The 15,580-nt window shown below is 48.8% G+C and overlaps 1 protein-coding gene and 1 non-coding gene across 10 annotated transcripts in view; one reads left to right on the top strand and one right to left on the bottom strand.

Moving 5' to 3' along the window:
* Window positions 1-15,580, bottom strand: part of SIPA1L3 (signal induced proliferation associated 1 like 3) — a 235,554-nt gene that overhangs the window by 151,230 nt on the left and 68,744 nt on the right. The gene's annotated exons all lie outside the window — the stretch shown is intronic.
* On the top strand, window positions 13,426-13,498 carry TRNAG-GCC (transfer RNA glycine (anticodon GCC)). Its single transcript has one exon. It is a non-coding gene; the product is annotated as a tRNA-Gly (tRNA).

The raw sequence follows: 15,580 nt of genomic DNA, 5'->3' as shown, positions 1-15,580 counted from the left end.
CTCTCTCCATGTGTGTGTGCGTGCATACACACACACACACACACACACACACACATATATATTCTCTCTCTCTCTCTCCATGTAATATCCTTAATTGTACCTGTTTCTCTCCCATCCACAGATAGATAGTGGTCCACTAGACACCATCAACTACCCAAACCAGAAACCTGAGAATATTCATACATACACACACACACACACACACACACACACATATATATTCTCTCTCTCTCTCTCCATGTAATATCCTTAATTGTACCTGTTTCTCTCCCATCCACAGATAGATAGTGGTCCACTAGACACCACCAACTACCCAAACCAGAAACCTGAGAATATTCATACACACACACACACACACACACACACACACACACACACACACACATATATATTCTCTCTCTCTCTCCATGTAATATCCTTAATTGTACCTGTTTCTCTCCCATCCACAGATAGATAGTGGTCCACTAGACACCATCAACTACCCAAACCAGAAACCTGAGAATATTCACACACACACACACACACACACACACACACACACACACACACACACACACACACACACACACCCAAGCAAGATAAAGCCTTGGAGTCTGTAACAACCAGGTCCTTCCTTCTCTGAGGGGGTCAGAGGAATAGATTAGCCAGTGAGAACTGAGCTCTCACTTCTGATGAACGACCAGTAGGAGAGGAAACAGAGGAAGAGATGCTGCTTCAGGGAGAGGACGTGTTCTTTCTTTTCGGTGGTGGTGAAAGGGTAAGGAACACGGTCAAGAGTGGGGAGAGAGCACTGTGAATAAACGTGGTCTGGTCGAGGGGGGAAGCCTCAGTTTGAGAACAGCCACTGCAAGTGAAGCCCAGCAGGAGACAAGTTATGACACAAAGGGGTCATGAGCCCCCACCCCACTGACAGCCACGTCCATACTGAGGGGAACGCCAGAACCCTGGAGGAATGCATCCTTATCCGGGGTCTAGGAGCAGGAAAGGGGAAGGGAAGCCGAGCTTCACAGAGAACAACTCCAGGGCCACCACGATGACAGACCACAGCACAAACAGAGCCCCAGGAGTGGCGAGACGCAGTGGTCCTGTGGGCGTGTGTCCACCCAACACCTTCCCTCCAGGTCCACTCTCCCCGGCAATAGGGCTCGTCCGTTTTAGGAGCGGGGCGTGAGAAGCATCCCACTGGGTGGCTCTGTGTGGTGGGCTGCGGGTGGTCGTGAGGTAAGTTGCCACCTGTGCCGCCTGCCCTGTGCAGCTTCATCGGGATCACAGCCAGGGACCTGATCTGATGCCTTGACGTCAGCGTTTCTATAATTCCTCTGCCTTATTCTCACAAGGGGCAGACTTGGTGGTGCTGCATGCTTCACACAGCTGACCAAACTCTGCCCTTATTTCATTCTACCAAATGCCTGGGAAGTAGGTCAAAATAGCCTGTCACAGTCAGTTAGAAGTGACTTCTCACTACGCACGTTAGCCCCTTCTAGGCTGACAGAGGTCCAGGGAGCCTTTCCCAACACCGACGTCACGGGCTCTCCACCCGTGGGCCAGATACCCTCCCAAGGGGGCCTCTAGTGTTGTCTAACCTGTGAAGTTTGTTTTGACCACAACTGAGGACACTGAAGTCTCCCAGACAGAGTGCTGGGCCGTGTGATGAGGAAGAGCATGAGTACTATGCCCACCACTCCAACACGATTCACAGACTCTTGTCCCTGCATTTTACATAATCAGGGTCACATCATATTGACTTCTTGGAATCTTGCTTTCCCTCAGCTGCATCACAGAAATGCCTCCAAATCAACTAGCAGTGCTCTTACCCACTCTTTTCAGCAGCTGATATTCCATAGTGTGGAGGTGCCATATTTTACCAATCATCCCCTGAAAAATGGGCATTCATTTTACTTCCAGGGTTTCACTTTGTTTTTTGTTTGGCCACTGCAAATAATGCTGTGGTAAATAACCTTTTGTACTGGGGCCATTTTTTTCTGTAGGGTAGCTTCTCAGGCGTGGTAGTTCTGCATCAAAGGCTACTTATGGAGTATAGAGAATGGCTTCCAAGATCAAAGGATAGAACCGTATGTATAATATGTGCTTGTTTCGGTATTGAGTATCTCTGGAAGAATACAGCTGAAATGGGTGTCCTCACGGGAGGGGAGCTGGGTGACAATGGACAGGGGAGGGAGACTTAATTTTCACTGTACATGTTTTTTTGTGTCATTTGACTGCTTTATCACGTGCATGGACTGCTTATTCAAAAATAAATAAGATTTCTTTTTTAGGCTGTCTTCTAAAAAGGTTGCGATGAGTCACATGTCCTCCAGCAACTTGGGAGAATACTCAGTTGAGCTCATTAATGCCCTATATTTTCTCCTTCAAGGTTGTCCCCCCACCCCCTGTTTTTTTGACCTACTGCAAGCTCAAACGTCAAATTTCACCTGCTCATGATAGCCACAATGCCTCCAATTCTACAACCCTTGGGCAGGCAGAAAGCAAACTGCCAGAGATATTAATTTTGACAAGTCAGCCTGGCTGGCACCTCCCAACAGCACAAGAGAGAAACCCAAGCCAGGGTGGGAGTTGGTCTTCAGGGACCCAAGGGAACCAATGGCAAAAACAGAAGCAGGGCACTCTCTCCTCAAGTGCTTGCAGGTCACGCTGTTTTAAACTCCTGCTGGCTGAGCTGCCTCATGAGCTGAGTGGGCCTAGAGCCCCCAAACGCCCAAAGCCTCTGAGAAAGGGCAAGGGAGGCCGGCAGGAGCAGCTGCTGCCCGTAGGCCCTGCATTCTCAAGAACAAGGTCAGAGATGAGAAACAGGAGGGAACGGGGGATGAAGAACATGGAAAAATCCAGCTCAGACAAACAAGAGGTCTTCTTGTTCACTTCCTACAGGCCTGTCAGCCTCCAGGGCTGGCCCAGAGCCAAAGGCCTCACCGGCCACTGTTTTTAAGCCCCACTGTGGCTCACGCAACAGGACAACAAAGCTGAGCCAGTGCAGAGAGGCAGGGCCCCCGAGCATGGCAGCAACGCCAACTGAACACACCTGCTGCGGCAACGCTGGCTGGAGCTCTGGACTAACCTACAGAGGGGAGGGGACTGGATGTGGCCAGAGGAGAAAGCAACTCGGGGAAGGTGCGGGATGGGAGAGCATAAAGAAACATCTCAAAATCGGCAGTGGGTCCACACGATTCAGGTGGTGGATTGAGGCCGTGTGCTACCATTCTGCAGCCTACACTCTGGCACGAGCTGAGCCAGGTGTTGGGGAGGCCCCAGCCTTAGCTCTAATGGTTCCCACTACCTGGAACGCTCTTGCCCTTGATCCTTCGAGACTCAGCTCATCAAGGATGTGTGCATATGAGTGCTGGCTGGAGAGGCCTCTGTGAGCAGGGAGAATGAGAGATTACCTGAGTGACCATCAGCAGGGACGGGCCAACAAAGTGCGATGCAGACACACAACGCAATCCTTTATGTCTCTCCTCCCCTCATCCTCTGTGACAAGTCTATGAGCAAGTTCTGCTGCCACTACCTCCAAAATAGATCCTGAATCCATTTCCTTTCTCCTTCTTCGTAGGCCAAGCTGCCAGCACCATCTTTCACCCGGACAACTCCATGACATCCCCCACTGGTCTCCCTGAGTCCACTCTTGCCTTCCTAGGTTCTACTCTCCACACACAGACAGAGGGATCAAATAAAACAGGGATCACATCAGGTCGCCTTCCTGCTTAAAATTCTTCAACACCTCTAGGAGCTCGTCCCCTTCTACTTTATCCCTCACCCAAATGCTCCCATCACACTGGCCTTTTTTGCCTTCTAAGCTTATTCCTACCCCAGGGCCTTTGCACATTTTGCCCTAGCTATTCTCCAGATCTGCCAGTCAGGTCCCCCTGTGACTGTAGACGGTAACGAGTAGACATGAAAGCTAACTACATGCAACGACATGGACATCTCACAGATGTAATGCTGAACAGAAAGGCCAGACACAAAGGAGCATCTACATAAAGTATGACTGCATTTACACAAAGTTCAAAGTGGTTTTGCTTGGAAGGTAGGAGTGACTCAGAGAGAGTAGGAAAGGGACTTCTGGGGCCTGGAAATATTGCTTTTAGAGCTGGTTACATGAGTGTGTCGTTTGTTAAAGTTCTTCTAGCTACATACACTTTTAATATGTGCCCTTGTCTTTTTCTGGATGTATATTACAGTTTAATAAAAAGTTTAAAGAATTAAAACATTTTGGCAGCCCATAATCTTTCCTATGACTTGGGAATTTCCCACCTATGATCCTTTGTAGGAGGCCGGGCCTGCCTCTCAAGGTAAAATATTATGAAGGCTGGGAACTGACTCTTACTGCCTTCCTTGCAGCCAGGCCATGGGCGCAGGATCTGGGCTCTCCTCAGCAGATGCACCCTTCCTCCACGGCTTAAATTTGCCTGCAGAACCAGGGCTTATTCACCTTGGTGTCTGGAACCCAGAGCTGCAGCCTGGCACATGGGAGGGTCTCACTGAGGCTTGATAAGCAAAACCAACCCCCCTTCCCCCCCACCCCCAGCACCATAATGACAGGATCCAACCATTCATTCTTTCAAGAAATGTTTACTGAGTGTCTATTTGGTGCCAGGCACTGTGCTAGGCACCAGGGATTCAGGTGAACAGGACACTGGAGCTGATAATTCTAGTAGGGAAGCTGAACAATAAACAAAATAACTAAAAGATATAACATGTTAGGTAAGTGCTATAGAGAAAAACAGAGAAGGGAGACAGGGACCTCCCTGAGAAGACAATGAATGAACAAAGGTTTGAAGGATGTAAGGGAGTGAACCACATGGGTATGAGAGAAGAGCCTTCCTAATAGCAGGAAGAGCCAGTGCAAGGGTCCTGGGGCAGGCACATACCCTGGTGCCATGTAAGGAGCAGAGCAAGTGAGGAGAGGAGTGGGAGGTAATGGGGGCAGATCGCGTGGGGTCTGGTTGGGGATGGTGAGGACTTTGGCTTTTACTCTGGGTAACAGGGAGCCATGGAGGGTTCCCAGGAGAGGAGGGACAGATCTGATTGGGTGGTAACAGGGTTCCTCTGGATGCTATCTAACCCTCTCCCCTGCCCAACATGGAAACTAATCTCGAAGAGAAACAGAAGTTTGGTCATTTGTGTGCCAAGTGTCTATGAGAAATAAACAAGCAGAAGGCTCTCCACCCACTTCCTCCAGCCCGTCAAGGCCTCATGCTGGCCAGCAGGGCTTTGCAACATGATTAACAATCCATATCACATTGTAGGAAATCAGACCCTCTTCCACTGGCCACTGGGAGAATCCCAAAAGCAGATGGGGAAGCAGTAGGCCACGTGGCTGTGAGAATGCCTTCATGGTGGTCAGCGAGAGCCAGAATCAAATCCCAGCTCTGGCTCTTAGCAGCTGGGTGACCCATTACTCATTACTAGACCTTTCTGAGTCCAAGTTTGCTTATCAGTAAGGGGGGGGGGAGGGTAATTTCCACCCCTGAACAGGCCCGTTGGGAGGGTTAAATGAGGTAACAGGGATCAAGGGACTGGAAAAATGCCTGGCACAGAGGAAGCCCTAAAAGATGTCAGCAAAACTGTTATAACTGAAACACTGAAGAAATAATAAGTCTGACGACATCCCTTGGCCAAACTGGACTTTGATAATATCGAGCATAGGACTGAAGTGAAGGGTCCTCCAGAGGAGAGAGGCCATCAGGTCGGAAGTTTCTCTCTCCCTCTACCTATTCTCCGTGGCATCACTGCCCGGAACAAGCATCATGCAAGCCAGAGAGGAGAGACGGGCCCCAAAGAGTCGGGGAAGCGGGCATCAAATGAGAACAGTATAGGCACGTTTTTCAGTGCTTCACAGGCAGTGTCCCCCTGCCCCCCTGAAGAGACCCCGGCCTGCATCCGTGTCTCTCAAGGTGACTCTGAAAAGGAAATGTAAGTAAAGGGAGAATTTTAGCCACATAAAAGGCCGTCTAGGGCAACTTCTTGCCTCTTCCCCCAGTCAGAAGAGCAGTGGGCCCTCAGCTTGTTCCATGCAGGGAGGGCAAGGCCTCTGGGGGCCTCAGGTCCACATCTAACATGGGGATAATTTTCACTATAGGCTCGTTCACATTCATTCAGCACATACTTATTAAGCAACTACTATGGGCCAGACACTGCTCTAAATGCTGAGATATAGCAAGGAATGAAACCATGATCGCTGCCCTCAGAGCTGAGGAGGATGGCGCAGAAAGCAAACAAACGTATAACAGCAGAAGGTGACAAGTGTTATGAAGGAAAATAAAGCAGGGACCGTTTTAGACGGGGTGCTCAGGAAGGCCTCTCTGCGGTAGGGTCTCAGCCATTCAAGTGGAGACCTGAATAAAGTAGTGAAATTATATATACACACATACCCATACATACACATAATTTTGGATATGGCTGTCTGTCTGTATGTATAATATACACACATGCATAGAGCCAAGAACACAGCCCCTGCTACGGAAACCTAAGGTATCTAGTTTGATAGTGATGCGTGCTCTAGGGCTGCCTGGGATTGGAATCTTCATAAAACCTACACTCTTCCCCCAGGTTCCAATATGCCTTTCCCAACTGAGGACTACTTGTAAAAGGTGTTCCTTTTCCTTCCCTTTTTCACACTTGGCGGTGAACCACAGACACAGAAGGCGCTCCGGATCAGGACCCCACCCCCCTGCAAAGCTGCACAGTGCTCCACTGTACAGATGAACCTCACCAATGCATCCAGTCCCCTCGTAGTGCTGGACATGTAGGACAGTTCCCAGCTTCTGCTCTGCCAAACGGTGCTGCAATGAACTACCCTGGACACACATCACGTCTCACACTCAGGAATATCTGTAGGCAAGAATTCCTCAAAGTGGGAGCGCTGGGGCAAAGGGAGGTTTGTGCAAAGGTCATGCTGACATTGCCCAAGTCCCTCCAAAGTGAGGGTCCTGCTTCCACCCCCCGGCACTGGACAAGCCTGCCTGCTTCACCACACCACTGCCAGCGGCTCACCTGCTGCTCCTGCCCTTCGGAGAGGTGAAAACTATTATCTCAGCATGACTTTAATTGGCATTTCTCTTACTATATACCATGTTGAATATATATAGAATACACACATAGAATGTATAGAAATACATATTGTGGTATTGTGATTTATAGTAAGAAATAGAGGTGGTCTTTGTTTCTGGCACAGAGTTCCTAAAACCCTGGTAATTTCCTAAGTGATAAGAGCAAAGGGAATCTTTTGTTTTGTATTATTTGGTCTTTTGTCCTAAATTCCTAAAATAGCTTCAGAGTGATAAAGGTGAAAGGAGTGTCCTGTTAATTCAGAAAAGCCCCTTCCAACCACACCAGAGTTCGTTAAGGGGTTGATTAATGGAAAGGCCCCTAGGGTAACCTAAGGATGGGGGCGTGCGGGGTGGTACCTGGCTGCCAGGAGGACCAACCTGGGTTAGTGGGTTGGCACTTTCAGCCCCATCCCTTGACCTGTGAGGACAGGACAGGGACTGGAGATTGAGTTCAATTGCCATAATCAATCATGTCTCTGTAATGAAGCCTGCAGAAAAAACCCAAAAGGATGTGGTTGGGAGAGCTTCCGGGCTGGCAGACCCATGGAGGTGCAGGGAGAGTGGCACCCTGAGAGGGCCCCGAAGCTCCACGCCCCTTCCCATAACTCGCCCTGTGCATCTTCTCCTGGCTGTTCCTGAATTACGTCCTTTTTAACAAACCTGCAATCTAGTAAGTGAATGTTTTCCTGAGTTCTGTGGCTAGCCGCTGAAGCAAATTAACTGAATCCAAAGGAGGGGGTTGTGGGAACCTCCGATGTACAGGTGGTGGGTCAGAAGCACAGGTGGGGAGATTGGGGGTGGGGGGACACCTTGTAGGGCTGAGCCCTTAGCCTGTGGGGTCTGATGCTATAGAGAGTGTCAGAATCGAGTTAGTTGCTTGATGTGGAAACCCCACCCCTTTGGTGTCAGAAATGAAGTAGTGCTGCAATAGTGTGTGAGTCAAGGACACACACAGAAGTGTGTCTTTCCCTTACACATATACACAGCAAGCTGGTGTGTGACTCGATCCCACCAAAAATGGCTGATGGGTAAACGATGGGCTCTTACCACCTCCTACCTGTGTGGCCTTGGTCAAATGACTAGAGCTCTCTAGGACTGTGTCACCATCAGTGCAGGGAGACAGGCTAGTGGGTACACGGTCTGGGCTGGCATCCCAGCTTTGCCGCTTCCTAGCTGAGTGATCCGGGCAAGGTCACTGTGCACCATTTCCTCAACTGTGAAGTCGGGATGATGGCAATACTGGCCTCAGGGCGCTGTTGTCAGGATTCAATGAGATGACACAGGTAAGGGACTCGGGACAATGGTTGACATGGCTCAATCAATGACTATCATCATCATTATATTCTGTTAAATGGGAGTAACCATTTAAAGGTTTTGTAGGTAAAAGAGCTTAGTACAGTGCCTATTAGGAAGCAGCCACTCAAAAGCCAGCAACTGTTAATTATGTTACTATTATCGCCTCATTCATTCCCTCAGCAAAACTTAGTAAGGCATATCTTTGATGGAAAAGGTTACACCTTTAACCAAACAGATTTGATCCCTGCCTTTATGGAGCTGACATCACTGAGAGGATGAAAGGCCCTGAGTATGCAAGCTGAGTAGTTCAGGACAGAAGAGTGGGGTGTGCGGTCAGGGCAGGCCCCTTGCAGAGATGTCTCAAGGGAGATCTGAAAGAGGAGTGGCACGGGTAGGCCAGAATGGGGGTGGGGTGTGGGGAGCAAGACAGGGGAGAAGAGGAAGCACTCCAGGGATAGGGAACAAATGCCATGCGTTGAAGGAACCCAAAGCATGGCCAGGTGGCTGGAGGGCAGAGTGTGGAGTGAGCTGCAGGATGAGGCCGGGGGCCGGCAGCCAGCGGGGGCCATAGCATGCTCGGCCTGCTGGGCTATGTTGAAGAGTTGGCCTTTCCGCAGGGAACTGCTCTGGGAATGTGGAAAACACAAGGGACACCCCTCATCCTCCAGCAGCTTGGGAATAAAATGAGGTTTTAGTGTCACTACAGTCAGGAAGTGCAGCCCAACTGGTATCCTCAGGGGTCCTGCTTAAATGACTCCCAGCTCAGAGGTCCTGGGAAAAGGATACAGTAGGTAGGGGGAAGGGGGGAGGGGGGGCGGGGTTGGACAGAGGGAACAATGACCCCAACCCTGCCTACAGCTGATTGGCCCAGAAAGAGCACCTGACCTCAACTGGCCTGTCTCAAGAACCCCTTCCCTGGCCCTGGTTAATGAGTCCAAAGGGAGACAGTTTCCTTTCCTTGGGTTGTTTTGGGCTCTTTGAGCCTGTACTGCAAGGTGTACAGCTTAGTCTGTGGATGGTCGTCACCCAGCAGAGGGAAAGGCAGAAACAGAGACTATAGATGTGAAAGAATGAATAAAGCAGACAAGGAGTCGGGGCAGTAACAAGGAAGAGAATCCCGCTAGTGGCATTTGTGTTCTGGTTCCAATCCACAGGTTGTTTGCTTCCCAGCACCCATTCCACCCTTCCCCATGAGTGGTTTTGGGTGGGCGCAACCAGCCTGGTACTACGCCCCACCCCTTTGCCACAGGGATTGGTTCAGGGAGGGTCACACGACCTGTGCTATTCCAACTAGATAGGAGCTCTGAAGCTTTGCACTATGGCTGCAGGACAAGACACCCTCTCTATCTCTTAGGCCAAGGATGAGAAGACAAAAGCCTGGACCAGTGCTGGCAGCCAGTCTGCTACTTCCAAGGGAGCCAGGTTTGAGGATGACGTGGAAGCAGAGGGAAGAATGGAAGGACAGAAAGAAAGTGGGTCGCTAGTGATGGCCTTGCCAAAGCTTGCCCCACCTCTGGGCTTTCTGGTTGCGAGTCAATCCTTTCCCCTAGGGTTTATGCCCATTTGAGATGGTATTTCTGTTACTTGTAACCAAGTAACTGGTACGCAGTCCTTCCTGAGGTCTTGCTTTGGTTCTCTGGGCCATCCCAGCACCCTCTAGTTAAATCCTCCTGTTTTGCCTAAGCTGCTAAAATGGCAGGCCTTAAGGAGCTCTAAGAGAGCAATATAGCAATTTGGCCAACAACATAACTTGTTTCCTGCCACAGTTTACCCAGCTGTAAAACGGGGATAATAATAATAAACACTTCACTGGGTTAAGAGGATTACAAATGATTTAAAGAATACCTAGCACATTGTAAATTCTCAACAAGTTAGCAATGATTACTCTAAAGCATTGAAGGGTAGCTGAAAGGTCTCAAGCCCAGAAAGCAATTAGCTACAGCCCTCCCCCATCTTGTTTGCTATTCCTTTGTTTAGGTCATCAAGTCCTTTATTCACAAACAGTCCCAAAGAACAGCCAGCCCAGTTTCTGTCAGGAGGGTGGCAAATCTAGCCTCAGTGGGGGATCTGAATGAAAGAGATTTGACTCAACTTCTCCTGTAGCTGGTGGCGGAGGAAGCCCTCGTGAGCTCATTTCTCTGTCAAATACAAGCTGGGGTCTAAAGTTTCAAAACACAGGCTGGAACATGCTGGCACAGTCCCACGAGAGGACAAAGGAAACAGCCCGGATGCAAGTGAAACCACGACATGGCAGGTTCCACAACTAACTCGGTCGGGAGGAGGCTGCTGGCTGGCTGCCAGCCACATCCGTTGTCCGCACGGCTATGAGGCAGCAGGAAGACTGGACCCTGCCACGTCTGTATCTACAGCTGGGAACTGGCATGGGCACAGGAAAGTCGGAAATAAGCTCAGTCAGGAAGTGAGAACTGGAAGATGCTTCCATGGCAACGCCCATCTGGAGATCCCTGCCCACAGCTGGAAACATTCGGAAGCGAGCTTATCTAGAGATGCACACCAAGTTCATTTTTTCCATTTGCACCCGGATTATGTTACTTAAACTTTACTTCCTTGGAGAGCCTCTGGGAAACCGCTGTTCTATGGCTCAAAAAGTCTTATCCTTCTTCTGAATGTTCAGAACCTGGGGCTTAGCAGTGTGGCCAAGTGTTTCTTGCGTCCTCCCGCTCTGTGATGGGGCAGACTGTGTCTGCCTTGCTCACTGGTACCTAGTCTTCAACTAATGTTCACTGAATAAGTAAATCAACTGCTTTGTTCCCAATTTTATAGCTATTCATAACTTCAGCTAACATGCAAGCACCTGTATCCACAGGGTAGTGAGCTGAGATGCACGACACCTCATGCATGAGGTACTTACTACTGTCAGGCCTGTTTAAAAGATGAGCCTTCTCCTCAAGGTCAGAGCCACAAAAAAAACTGGAGTTCTTTAATCTCAAGAGAAGGATGGGAGAGAGCGTGAATACCTACAGCAAGGCCGGGCAGGTGGAGGGATGGATGTTGAGGAACTGGCTTTGATATCAAGAATTTCCTGAGTAGAAATTTTCTAGGGCCGGAGAACATCTCGTCAAGGAAGGCTGGAACACAAGCTTCTCAAACATTAAACAGGCAGCTCCATTCTGGGAGAATTCCACCCAACTTCCCCAAAAGCCACAGCTCACATGATTCCTTACCTTTTTAAATATTCTTCTTGCTTATGAAAGTGGTATATGCTTATATATACATATAAAAAACCTGGAAAATAAATGTGCAAAGAAGACTATAAAGTTACGCATAATCTCCCCACCAAAGAACGACCACTGTAAAGACGTTAGCTCATTTCCTTCTGGTCTTTTTTTTCTGGTGTGTGTGGTACGTGTATAGAGAAGTGAAGAGATTTTTCCCCTTTAAGTCTTTCACCTGTTCTTTTCTAGATTTTAAACATCAAATGAAAAATATTTTTAAATGGCGAAATTAAGTCTATTTCCCCAAACTACAGACTTGGGATGGAAGAACGCTCCCCTCTTCTGATCCTCCAACTTCTGTTTCCATCTGAACCACTATTACAGACCAGTGGTTCTCAATCCTAACTCTGCATGACCATAACAGTAGGATACAATAATCGCCACCACCACTATTAACTGAGCAACTACTTTAGAAGACGCCATTTTAAACATTTTACAGAGTACTTAATTTAATCTTTACAATCCTATAAGGCAGGTACTATTATCATTTTATAGATGAGGAAACTGAGGCAGAGAGGTTAAGCAACTTTCCCAAGGTCACATGGCCGTTAAGGGGTGGTGCTGGGATTTGAACCCAGGCCATCTGGCCCCAGGTGCCCTCTTTCCCCTGGTCCAACTGCTCAAGAACCTGGCAACAATGACACCGACTATGAGCTTCAGGGCGAGGTTCCCAACGTCCCTATTGCCAAGTTTGTCATCATGATTATTCATACTTCTCTCCAGACTCGTTTTGTTTCCTAAAGGAAATGAGAAATTGCTGAAATTCAGCAGAAGTGAGACAGCCGGAAGCTACAGCTGACCACATGTACACGTGGGTCTCTGCTGAGCTGCCTAAGAAACATTCTTAAATGATGACCTTTCTGGAGGGGACCAGGGGTCAGTTACTGGGTGGATCACGCTCCACTGACTGAGACCCCACCCAGTGCCAGATGGGTTGTGAAAGCCCCACCCTAACTTCACCTCGCAGTGGGATAGAGAACAGCCCACAGCCCGGAAAACTCACCGACTACCACCTATTTACATGTGAATCTGGAGAAAGGGCTGGGGACCACAGCTATTTGACAGGGATGGGCAAGGACTGCTCTTGCATGTTCAGAGGCTTAGTAGGGCTACAGTCAATATTTAGTCACTGTGGAGGATCAGCCAGTTATGATTTTGCCATCATCACATAGATCTTTGGAGAAAAGCAGCTCCTGACTCCCTCTACCCCGCGGCAAAACCAGACCCACAACCAAGAGGGGTTTTCCCAGGAGGTAATCGCTAGGGAGTTTGTCTTCCCTTCAGGCTAGGAAGGGAAAACCTCCATTTCAGGAAAAGGTCCTTGAATGCCTGGTTCAGGGAAGGAGATGAGAAGTTGCGCCTTGGGGTCTGAGAGCTACTATCCTTCCAGGTGCTGAGCCAAAAGGGTCTCCCCACAAAGGGGATCCATGCAGAGAAAGGCTGGGGGAACAGAGGGCTATAAGGCTGTCATTTTTCCAACACCACCTGGGCCCCAGGGTACTTCTTAGTGCCTGTGTACAGCGGGGGCTCAGTAATGTTTCACAACTGTTCAATCTTTAGGCTTTCCGTGTGTGTGTGTGTGTGTGTGTGTGTGTGTGTGTGTGTGTGTGTGTGTGTGTGTGTGTGTGTGTTGGGGGTGCTAGTTTTTTCAATTTTGTCAACATTCTAAAAAAGTAGAGAGAGAAAGGTACAATGAACTCCCAATGTACTCAAACGAAGATTCAGTAGTTATCAAAAAGTCTGCCCTATTAGCTTCATCTATTCCCTATCCATTCCTTTTCCTCCCTTTTTCTTCTGCCTGAAGTACTTTAAAGTAAACCCTAGGAACTTCCCTGGTGGTCCAGTGGTTAAGACTCCTCACTGCCAATGCAGGGGGCCTGGGTTCCATCCCCAGTCGGGGAACTAGACCCCGCACGCATGCCACAACTAAAAGCCCACATGCCGCAACTAAAAGATCCCACATGCTGCAACAAAGATCTCGCACGCGGCAACGAAGATTCCGTGTGTCGCAGCTAAACAAATAAACAAACAAACAAATAAATAAATAAATATTTTTTAAAAAAAGTAAATCCTAGACATTATGTCATCTCACCTTTACATGTTTCAGTTTGCACGTCTGAAATATACAGACACGTTCTTATGTGTCCACAATATTAAGCTGGTTTCTTTACTGACCAAAATAACAATGAATTTTTTCCTAGCAGGTAAGACCTAGTGTTGACTAAGGAGTAGGGAAATGGGTCATCTCAGCTTCTATGATGGAGTAATGCCTTTCTGCAGGGCCTCTTGGCAATACGGATCCAAAAAGGTTTAACAACCTGCATGTATCTTCTGACTCAGCTCTTCTATTCATGTACTCATCAAAAAAAATATTTACTGGGACTTCCCTGGCAGTCCAGCGGTTAAGACTCTGTGCTTCCACTGCAGGGGGCACAGGTTCGATCCCTGGCTGGGGAACTAAGATCCCACATGCCGCGCAGTGCGGCCAAACCAAAAGACCAAAAAAAAAAAAAAAAAAAAAATTACTGATGTCTACCACGTGCCTGGCAGTGTCCTAAGCATTTTTCTCCCTGGTACAAATGTGGAAACTGAGGCACAGAGAGGCAAAGTCATCTGCTCAGGGTTACACAGTCCTTACGTGCCAGAGCTGATAGTCGTATGCGAGCAATCAAGGTTTAAATGACAACACTGGGTCCTGGCAAGGTAGCATTCAGGGCCTTCCACCTGAGAGGCCATTGCTCTAGGTTCCACAGAGCACTTCCTACCTGCACTGGTGAACACTCTCTATGTGGAATCTACCTACCCCAGACCCTACGTATGAGGTAGGGATAATTATATTAGCCCCATTTTTCAGATGAGGAAACTGAGTACAGAGGCTGAAGGTCACACTCCTCTATCCTGGCAAGGCTGTGGTTCACTGTGCTCATCCTTCAACCCTGCTTTAGACACCACCTTCAGAGACGGGCACATGAACTACTGCTATAAACTGCATGTTTTGTGTTTCCCCCCAAATTCATATGTTGAAACCTAATCTCCAATGTGATGGTATTAAGAGGTGGGGCCGTTGGGAAGTAATTAGGCCTTGAGGGCACAGCCCTCATGAATGGGATTAGCATCCTTATAAAGGAGGAACCAGGGAGTTCGCTTGCCCCTTCTTCCATGTGAGGACATGCCAAAAAGACGGTCATCTGTGAACCAGGAGGTGGATCCTCACCAGACACCGAATCTGCGGCGCCTTGACCTTGGACTCCGCAGGCTCTAGAATTGTGAAAAAAGAAATTTCTGTTGTTTGTAAGTTACCTAGTCTATGGTATTTTTGTTAGAGCCGATTTAAAGAACCAGTGGACAAGAAAGCCTCTTTTCACTGGGTTGATAAAGCAGGAGAATTTGCACCTGAACCCAGCCAGTCTGTACAGTGAAGCCAAGCAGAGCAAGGAAAAGCAACAGAGCCCCCTTATCCGGCTAGGTCTGAAGCTCCGCCCTCCAGACTTCCCAGTGACATAAGACAAATTCATCTTACAATCAAAAGAGCCTTGATTAACCCACCCAGCATGCACTGTCCCATCCCCCCACTTTTGTTTATGCTGTACCCTCTGCCTGGGGCCCACCCTCCTCATGCCATTATCCCTGTGCACCTGGCAGAACCCCAACGCACCTTTCAAAGGCCAGCCCAATCACTGGCCATGATTCTCTACACACTCTTCTCTCTTCTCTACAGCTCGCTCTCCCTGACCATACCCAAGCAGAATTTCTCTTTCCTCTGAGTTCTCCCAGCACCTGGGGTCCACCACTCAACACCCTGCATTACGACCATCTGGGTGTCCCCTGCTGGCAAGGCAGTACCATACAGAGGTTAAGACCGCAGGCTCCGCAGAAGGAAAGACGTGGGTTCAAATCCTGCTCTGCCACCACAAGCTCTATGAGATCCCGGGCAAGCAAGTCATCTTCTCACCTCTCTGATCCTTGATTTTTCTCATCCTCCGA

The sequence above is a fragment of the Eschrichtius robustus genome, chromosome 19 (assembly GCF_028021215.1).
Source record: "Eschrichtius robustus isolate mEscRob2 chromosome 19, mEscRob2.pri, whole genome shotgun sequence".
In the NCBI taxonomy this organism is placed as follows: Eukaryota; Metazoa; Chordata; class Mammalia; order Artiodactyla; family Eschrichtiidae; genus Eschrichtius; species Eschrichtius robustus.
The sequence above is the reverse complement of the archived record's forward strand: the minus strand, read 5'-3'. Positions and strand labels throughout refer to the sequence as shown.